Here is an 8,615-nt window from a genome sequence, read left to right as displayed (position 1 = left end):
TATCGCTACTCCTCGGAAATCATGAACCGTAGAGAAATGAAACCTTCACTATTGTCTTTGACTAATTTAGTAGACACTCCAATGATTTATTGCGAAAGTATTCATTGACCCATTCAAAGAGTTATTGCCCCTGAAACTTTTTGAATTTTACAAATAATTAAAAATTTTCAAAACCAGAAGTCGTAGAGATATGGGACTAACTGCATAAGATATATTGACCTTTGACCTTAAAATTCATTTAAAGATCAAAGGTCAAGGTCATTCCAAAAATGAGAAATTTAGCTCTTTTTGTATCTCTTTTGTCTTTCATCATATACTTAATGTGTATGCATCATTAGTATGTACTTTTAAAACTATTTCAAAGTTTTCATTCTTGTCCCTTAAAATTACACCTTTTAAAAGTTATAGCCCCTTTTGCGAAAAACCTTGTTATCGCTACTCCTCCGAAACCATGAACCGTAGAGAAATGAAACCTTCTCTAATGTCTTCGACTAAATTAGTAGACACTCCAATGATTCATTGCAAAAGTATTCGTTGACCCCTTCAATGAGTTATTGCCCCTGGAAGTTATTGAATTTTACAAATAATTAAAAATTTTCAAAACGAGAAGTCGTAGAGACATAAGACCAACTGCATAAGATTTATTGACCTTTGACCTTCAAATTCATGTAAAGGTCAAAGGTCAAGGTCATTCCAAAACTGAGAAATTTAGCTTTTTTAATATCTCTTTTGTCTTTTAACATATACTTAATGTCTATACATCATTAATATGTAATCTTAAAACTGTTTCAAAGATTTCCTTTTTGTCCCCCAGCATTAACCTCTTTGAAAGTTTTTGCCCCTTGTGCTAAAAACCTTGTTATCGATACTTCTCCGTAACTGTAGACCGTAGAGACACCAAATCTTCACTAAAGTCTTAAGGGTCTTTAGACCTAACTTCACTGTGTAAGTGCAAAAGGATCTGATGACCCCTTATATGAGTTATTGCCCTTTAACTTCTTTGTACTTACTATTAAACCTTATAACTTGACAACTATTAGTCGTAGAAGCATGGGGTCAACTGCATTGTGACCCTTAACCTTTGACTTTGAAAATTTACTCAAGGTCAAAGGTCAAGGTCATTCCTTTTTTTTTTAATTTTCATTTTTCTATGCTTTAAGAGAGTTCTGGTTTCTTTTTCATGGAATTTAAGTTTTAGGAGTCAGATATAAAACAAATTTGAAATCTAAAGAAGGTGGAAAGACCTCTTATTGTTCTGTGAACAATAAGTCTCCCAGTTGTTTTCAAAACTGCAAACTCAGAATATCAGAAGGCACAGGTAGCTGAACTGTCAATCAAATCAGAAGCTATTGTTTTTTTAATGATTGACAGGCAGTAAATTATTGATCTTGAATCAGGTAGATTTTGGGGGCGTTAACATAAAATTGGGTGTTTAAGCATACCGTAGATGGAGACTTCAACCCGCTAGGTCACGAAACAGAACTGGACTCAAAGGCCGAGGTTTTCAACCGTACGGTTTTCCTCAGGTAAGTTTGGTGTGGGGTGGAGCTTAATCGAAGCGACTGAGAAGCCCCGAGGGAACGACGCTGGATTGTGTATACTACCTATATACACAGAATGTTACCTGAGTGTATAACCTACGTTTTCGTACGACTTAGTAAACCGAGGTCGTTTTTTCATGTTTAGTTCATGAATTGACATGCTAAATAAAGCATTTTATGTTGTAGACAGAATCCTTCTATATTTCTTTCTTTTAAAATAACTGATATTTTTTTTTTAATAATTCGATATATTTTATATACAGTGTTTTTCATAATGAAGTGTTATATCGAAAATTCATTAAGCACCAAAATCTGTCGTTGTAGTCTGGCGACAAAAAAGGAAGTAATTCAAATTAAACGTCGTCTAAATAAAAACAAAAGAAGAAAGTGAATCATAAAACAGTCTTTCGGTAAATAACAATGAAACTTAGAAACGATGTTTTGAGAATAAAATGTTGAAGTAGAAATATCATTGTCGAAATAAATTTCTGTTTAAGATAAACCCTAATTAATAACGCATGGTCTGTAAAAATGGCCAGGGCTTCGGACCGGGGTTGATTCCCCGACAGCTATAAAACGGGAATGTATTTAACATTCAGCTGACACGGTGTTCTGACACAGGTTAGACATTCAGAATAACAAATACGCTATTTTCTATGCTCCATATACTTCATGCAGCAACAACCAGGTAAAGTCAACCAGATGTGAGTCGCGAAGTAAGAAGTCAATCCTTACGTCGCGGATTCGAATCCCACTGCGGGACGTGGAGACCGGTCCTTCGGATGAGACCGTATAAACCGAGGCCCCGTGTCGCAGTAGGTGCTGGCACGATAAAGATCCCTCACTGCTCAAAGGCCCTCAATTCCGAGCACAGGACAAAATTTGTAGCCCTCCATATGAGTGAAAAATTCTCGAGAGGGACGTTAAACAATATACAATCAATCAATCAATCAATCAATCAATCAATCAACCAGATGTGTCGAAGGCAATGGGCCTTATGTAACCCCCTACTGATGTTGGGGATATGAAAACTAACTTTATTCAAGGTTAGTTAAGAGTTTTGCGCGGTATTGAATTTCACGTTATTTCATCAATAATAAGAAAATAAACAGGAATGAATAAAGCATTCCCTTATATACAAACTTATTTCAGTTTGTTCTTATGCGACTTGCAAATATAACTTTAAAAAAAGACAATTATTAAGGATTTTAAATTAATAGATTAATAGAATTAAGAGAAAAATTAATAGAATTTTTAACACAGGTCAGGTGAAAATAATTGAAATCAGACATTTCATTTCCTGGTTTCATATGACATACATGAAGTAATCCAAATTTTCAACTTAATCAGTCAAGTGGTAAATCGACCTCGTATAGGCTGCGTAGGTATCCACGACACCCCCCCCTCGCTTTCTATCACCAGATATTTGTCTATAAATACATGTAACCATTTCATTGTGATTTTGTTATGCAAGAACATTTAATGAATTTTTGACACCCCGGCCCTTAAAAAAGGAAATTTATAAAAATAAAAAAGAGACACATGGGCAACATCGCTCACCTGAGTAACCTATGTCATGCAGATTTTTACCAGCTCCCTGTCTTATAATACTCGTACCTATTGTGGCCCCTGACCCTTCCGCTGAAGGGATTTTAATACTTTAGAATCTATACTACGCAAATATATTTCACATACATTTCAGCTTTCCAGGCTCAGTGGTTCTTAATCAGGTCCTACCCCCCCCGGGTCATCATTTTAACAATTTGAAATTACACTACCTAAGGATGCTTCCACATAAGTTTCAGCTTTCCTGGCCTCGTGGTTCTTGAGACGAAGATTTTTAAAGAGTTTGCTATATATTTCTATGAAAAACTCGGATACCCTATTATGGCTCCACACTACCCCCCGGAATCATTATTTTTACAGTTTAAATTTGCACTATCCAAGGATGCTTCCTCATAATTAAAGTTTCAGCTTTCCAGTGGTTCTTGAGATGAAAATGTTTTTGGTGACCCCACCATATTTTTGCCTTTTCTTGTTTATCTCGCCTTGTCAGGGGACTTGGCCCGTCACTTTTACAATTTGAACCCCCCCTCACCCAAGAATGCTTTCTATTTCGTTTGGTTAAAATTGGCCCGTTTGGTTTATGAGAAGGATTCGAAATTGTGAAAAATTCACAGGCGGACGACGGCAAAAATTAGATTAGAGAAGCTCACTTGAGCCTTCTGCTAAAAATTAGTTGGAATTTCCTCTGCAAAACCATACATTGACATTTGCTTCTTTATATTTTCTTTAAATGAAAAAAAAAATATTCAATTTACAAATTTATATTAACACTTAGTAATTTCATCCTTTTAGAATAATTTTTGATTTAACATATAATACTTTATAAATTTCATTTCTATTTTCTGAAACCTGGGTAAACCTCAATCTTAAGAGAAGATAATTTCAAATCCTCTGACCATGGATCAGGGGGCTGGAAAATTAAAAAAAATGCTTAAAGAAATTTAACAAGTATTCATGGACCGTTCACGGTAGCTCAGTCGGTAGAGCGCTCACTCCGTGATCGGGAGGTCATGAGTTCGTATCTCGGCCGCGACTGACAAAGTCAAATAAAATGGGTAGCAACTGTTCCTTTGCCATGGGCTGGGCACTTTGAAGTGAAAGTTGCGGGTCCTTCGGATGAGACCTTAAAAACCGAGGTCCGGTGTCATCGACAGGCGTTGGCACGATAAAGATCCCTCACTGTTCAATGGCCCTGAGTGCCGAGTAAAGGTCAAAATCTGAAGCCCTTCACCGCCATACCGTTACGTCTCCATATGAGTGAAAATTCTCGAGAGGGACGTTAAACAATATATAATCAATCAATCAATCAAGTGTTCATGGTAATAACTTTTTGTAGCAACTGATTACATGTAATAACACGAGTAAATAGCATGACATTTTGACTCCTTTAGCATGGTAAGCCTTTAATCATTTCCTTTATCATTTCAAAAGCAATGCGGTCATTGTTAGGGAAATGAAGCCATAACCGTGTAAAACTTTACGAATTCGAATAAATAATATTAAAATGTAAAAAAAAGAAGCGAAATTACCATAAATTCAATATATGAAAACAACATATGAACATACAAATTAATTGATCATATATGTATGATCTTATAAAACATATAAATAATGTATGTTAAACAAATAATCAACATATGTTGAGAAAAATCATGTTGATCAAGAGTTGTTCTTTTTATTGCGAACCTATGTTGTAAAACATATGTTAAACGAGGTTTCATCATATGTCGAACGTATTTTGTAATTTTACTTTTGTGATATGCATTGTGTATCAGTGGGTCGTTTTTAGCTCTACAGGTCAGAGACCAGAAGAGCTTATGCGATAGTAATGCGTCCGTCGTCCGTCCGTCTGTCTGTCTGACTGTAAACAATTTTTCAAAATGCTACTCCTCCTACAGTTTTGGTATAATTCTGTGCATCGGTTTTTGATTTCAATGAACTGAGTTGCCGTGGTTACTAAAAATAGAAATTTCTGTGAAATTCTTTCGAAATGCTACTCCTCCTACAGTTTTGATCCGATTTCAATATAACTTGGCACACAAGTAGACTACTCTAAGATACATAATTCTGTGCATCTGTTTTTGATTTTGATGAACGGTGTTGCCGTGGTTACTAAAAATAGAAATTTCTGTGAAATTCTTTCGAAATGCTACTCCTCCTACAGTTTTGGTCCGATTTCAATATTACTTGGCACTCAAGTAGACTACACGAAGATACATCATTCTGTGCATCGGTTTTTGATTTCAATGAACTGTGTTGTCGTGGTTACTAAAAATAGAAAATTCTTGTGAATTCTTTCGAAATACTACTCCTTCTACAGTTTTGATCCGATTTCAATATAACTTGGCACACAAGTAGACTACTCTAAGATAAATAATTCTGTGCATCTGTTTTTGTTTTTGATGAACGGTGTTGCCGTGTTACTAAAAATAGAAATTTCTGTGAAATTCTTTCAAAATGCTACTCCTCCTACAGTTTTGATCCGATTTCAATATAACTTGGCACACAAGTAGACTACACTAAGATACATAATTCTGTGCATCTTTTTTTGATTTTGATGAACGGTGTTGCCGTGGTTACTGAAAATAGAAATTTCTGTGAAATTCCTTTCGAAATGCTACTCCTCCTACAGTTTTGATCCGATTTCAATATAACTTGGCACACAAGTCGACTACACTAAGATACAAAATTCTATGCATCGGTTTTTGATTTCGATGAACGATGTTGCCTTGGCTACTAAAAATAGAAATTTCTGTGAAATTCTTTCGAAATGCTACTCCTCCTACAGTTTTAATCTGATTTCAGTATAACTTGGCACACAAGTTGACTACACTAAGATACATAATTCTGTGCATCGATTTTTGATTTCAATGAACGGTGTTGCCATGGTAACTAAAAATAGAAGTTTCTGAGAAATTCTTTTAAAATGCCTCTCCTACAGTTTTGGTCCGATTACAATATAATTTGGCACACAAGTAGACTATACTAAGATACATAATTCTGTGCATCGGTATTTATTTTGATGAGTGGCAAAGATCACTTTTCTATTTATTGCTGTTTTAATGTTTCAAGTCCCAACTGCTACTTTTCTCTTCCTTTGTTTTAAGTATAAACCAGTAGAGCTACAGTCTCGACAGAGACTTCTGGTTTGGCTGACGTGTTCAAGGATGTAAAAAAAATACACAGGAAATATGTTGCCTTTGCTACACATATTGCACAAACCAATAAAACAAATACTCTTTTACTGGGGAAACGGACGGAAATAACAATTTATATAAAAAGCAATATTCCAAAAGTTTAGAATGTATTCAGTATACAGAGTGGAATATTTCTTTCATTTATTCACTCTAGTCTTTTGAAAAAATGAGTCATTTTATTACATTGTTTAACTTTTTGATAATTGCGCGGCTTATCTATGCAGAAAAGATATGCGACGGGTAAATATGTCTTTTGTGTTATAATAGCTGCACCATATCGCTTACTTAAATAAAATACGTTTCTTAACTTGAATTGTAACACATATTATTGTTGTTTCAGAAAAGATGGTGTCATTTGTTGTTTTGGATATACATGGAATGAAGAAATCAAAGAATGTATAAGTAAGGAAGTTTGCACCGACTGAAGAAATTATGGCAAGTGCTGCACACTGATTTATGTAAACTTTGAAAATAATGTTATTTTGATTTGATCTTTTTTTCATATAAAGAGTGTGGTCCTGGACACTTTGGACAAAATTGCTCTAACGTTTGTCCGTATCCCAGCTATGGCGATAAATGTGGAAACAAATGCAATTGTCCTAAACAATTTTGCCAGCCTGAAAATGGATGTTCAAGTACAACTGGTAAGGTATCCAAAATGACTTAAACATTTTCTTTTCACTTAGTGTTTAACCAGTTTCTTGAAAATCACCATTGCAAATGCAAAACGAGCAATGCACATGTTTATAGCATAGTTATCAAAGGAAGCTGAAGTTTTTAAATTGTTTATAAAATGTTTTTTTTTTATTCTCTAGGATTGACAAAAATCATAATCAAACAATTGAGCTTTGGTTGGTTCTATATGTTCCTTGAATTTCAACTTTATTTAATTTCATTTCTGAAGGATTGTTTACATATTTTCCTCATAGATTTGATTAAAAGAATTTGATTTGTCTCATGTTCCTACATATTAGCACATTTTAAATACTCAAGGGGTCATGCAAATGGTCCTAGACTTTTGTCCTAATTGGATTTTTGTTTTAATTTTGAACTTGATGTAGACTTGATAAAGGAAGGCAAAAACCATGATGTTAGAGGACGACACATAACAGCGAAAAGCATTAAATTTTTTTTTTCCTTCAAAACTTCTTGAACAAACTTTTAAAAAAATCCTGTATAAACGAGGAAGTTTTAATTTAAAATTAAACATGTATTTGTATAAAATGGAAAATATAATTATTAAGTGTCAGCGAGTTTTATTGGGTGGTCTGGTATAATTAAGTCATACGTACCTAATAAAAATCTGAACAAAAAGTTTAGAAAGTCATTAACGTGATGTGTGCTTTACTTTTACGGACTAGAACTACGCGTAACGATTTGAAAAACACGGACAATTCAGCTCAGTTATTTATACATTTGTTAGCAAACTAGGTCTTAAGTGTTATGGATACCTTTTTTTGAATGGAGAAGACGCTACAAACCGTGAATGAAATTAAAAAGCATAGTAGTTTTTGTTGAACTTTCTACATGTTTTTGACCGGTCGTTAGGGAAAGCTCACTCTTCCATGGCACCTGAGCTCACCTTTGATGTTTTGGAGGTCCGTCTTAGCTCTGCTTTTATTTTGTATTAATTTATGGACTGAGAGACTGAATAGTATTCGTTATCTCCAACGTTACAAAGTTGGTTACCCGTTCTCCTTGCTAACATGTTGCTTTAATGACTATTTAATCAAATGCAATGAAGCTTCACACTTTAATACATTAAATGATTTCATTTAGGAAAATAAGAAAAAAAAATATGATGAGGAACACTGCCTACGTATCTTTGAATTACACTCGTACTTTTGCAATTTGTCATTTTCTAGTTTGTTTTATTGTCATGCATTTCATTCACCTTATAGTTATTATAAATATGAAAAAAAGGAAAGTTATGGACTAGCAACTACAAGTAGCTTTGTGTTTTATCCTTCCCTTACTTTTACTTTAACATGTAAACTTTAAATGTGCAACGATTTTTTGCATGCTGTATTGGGGTCTTTATTTTTAAATTTTATTGTCAGACACTTTTGTTTAGCAATTATGTTATAATATAGAGCACAAAGATCATCTTACATCGCCAGGAAGAAGTAATATTATTGAAACTATTTACACACGTATGCGCTCAAAACCCAAATCATCAACATCCACAACCAAACCAAATGAAGCTAAAAAGACCACGTTAACTTCCGAAGACACACCAAACCTTATCATAAAAAGAAATATATTGACTGATCCAATGAGTGCTGCTGACAGAGTTCTACAATATGCTTCT

The sequence above is a fragment of the Saccostrea cucullata genome, unplaced genomic scaffold, assembly GCF_032062105.1.
Source record: "Saccostrea cucullata isolate Sc308-1 unplaced genomic scaffold, CSIRO_AGI_Scuc_v1 ctg3881, whole genome shotgun sequence".
Classification (NCBI taxonomy): Eukaryota; Metazoa; Mollusca; class Bivalvia; order Ostreida; family Ostreidae; genus Saccostrea; species Saccostrea cuccullata.
This window is presented reverse-complemented; position numbering follows the sequence as displayed.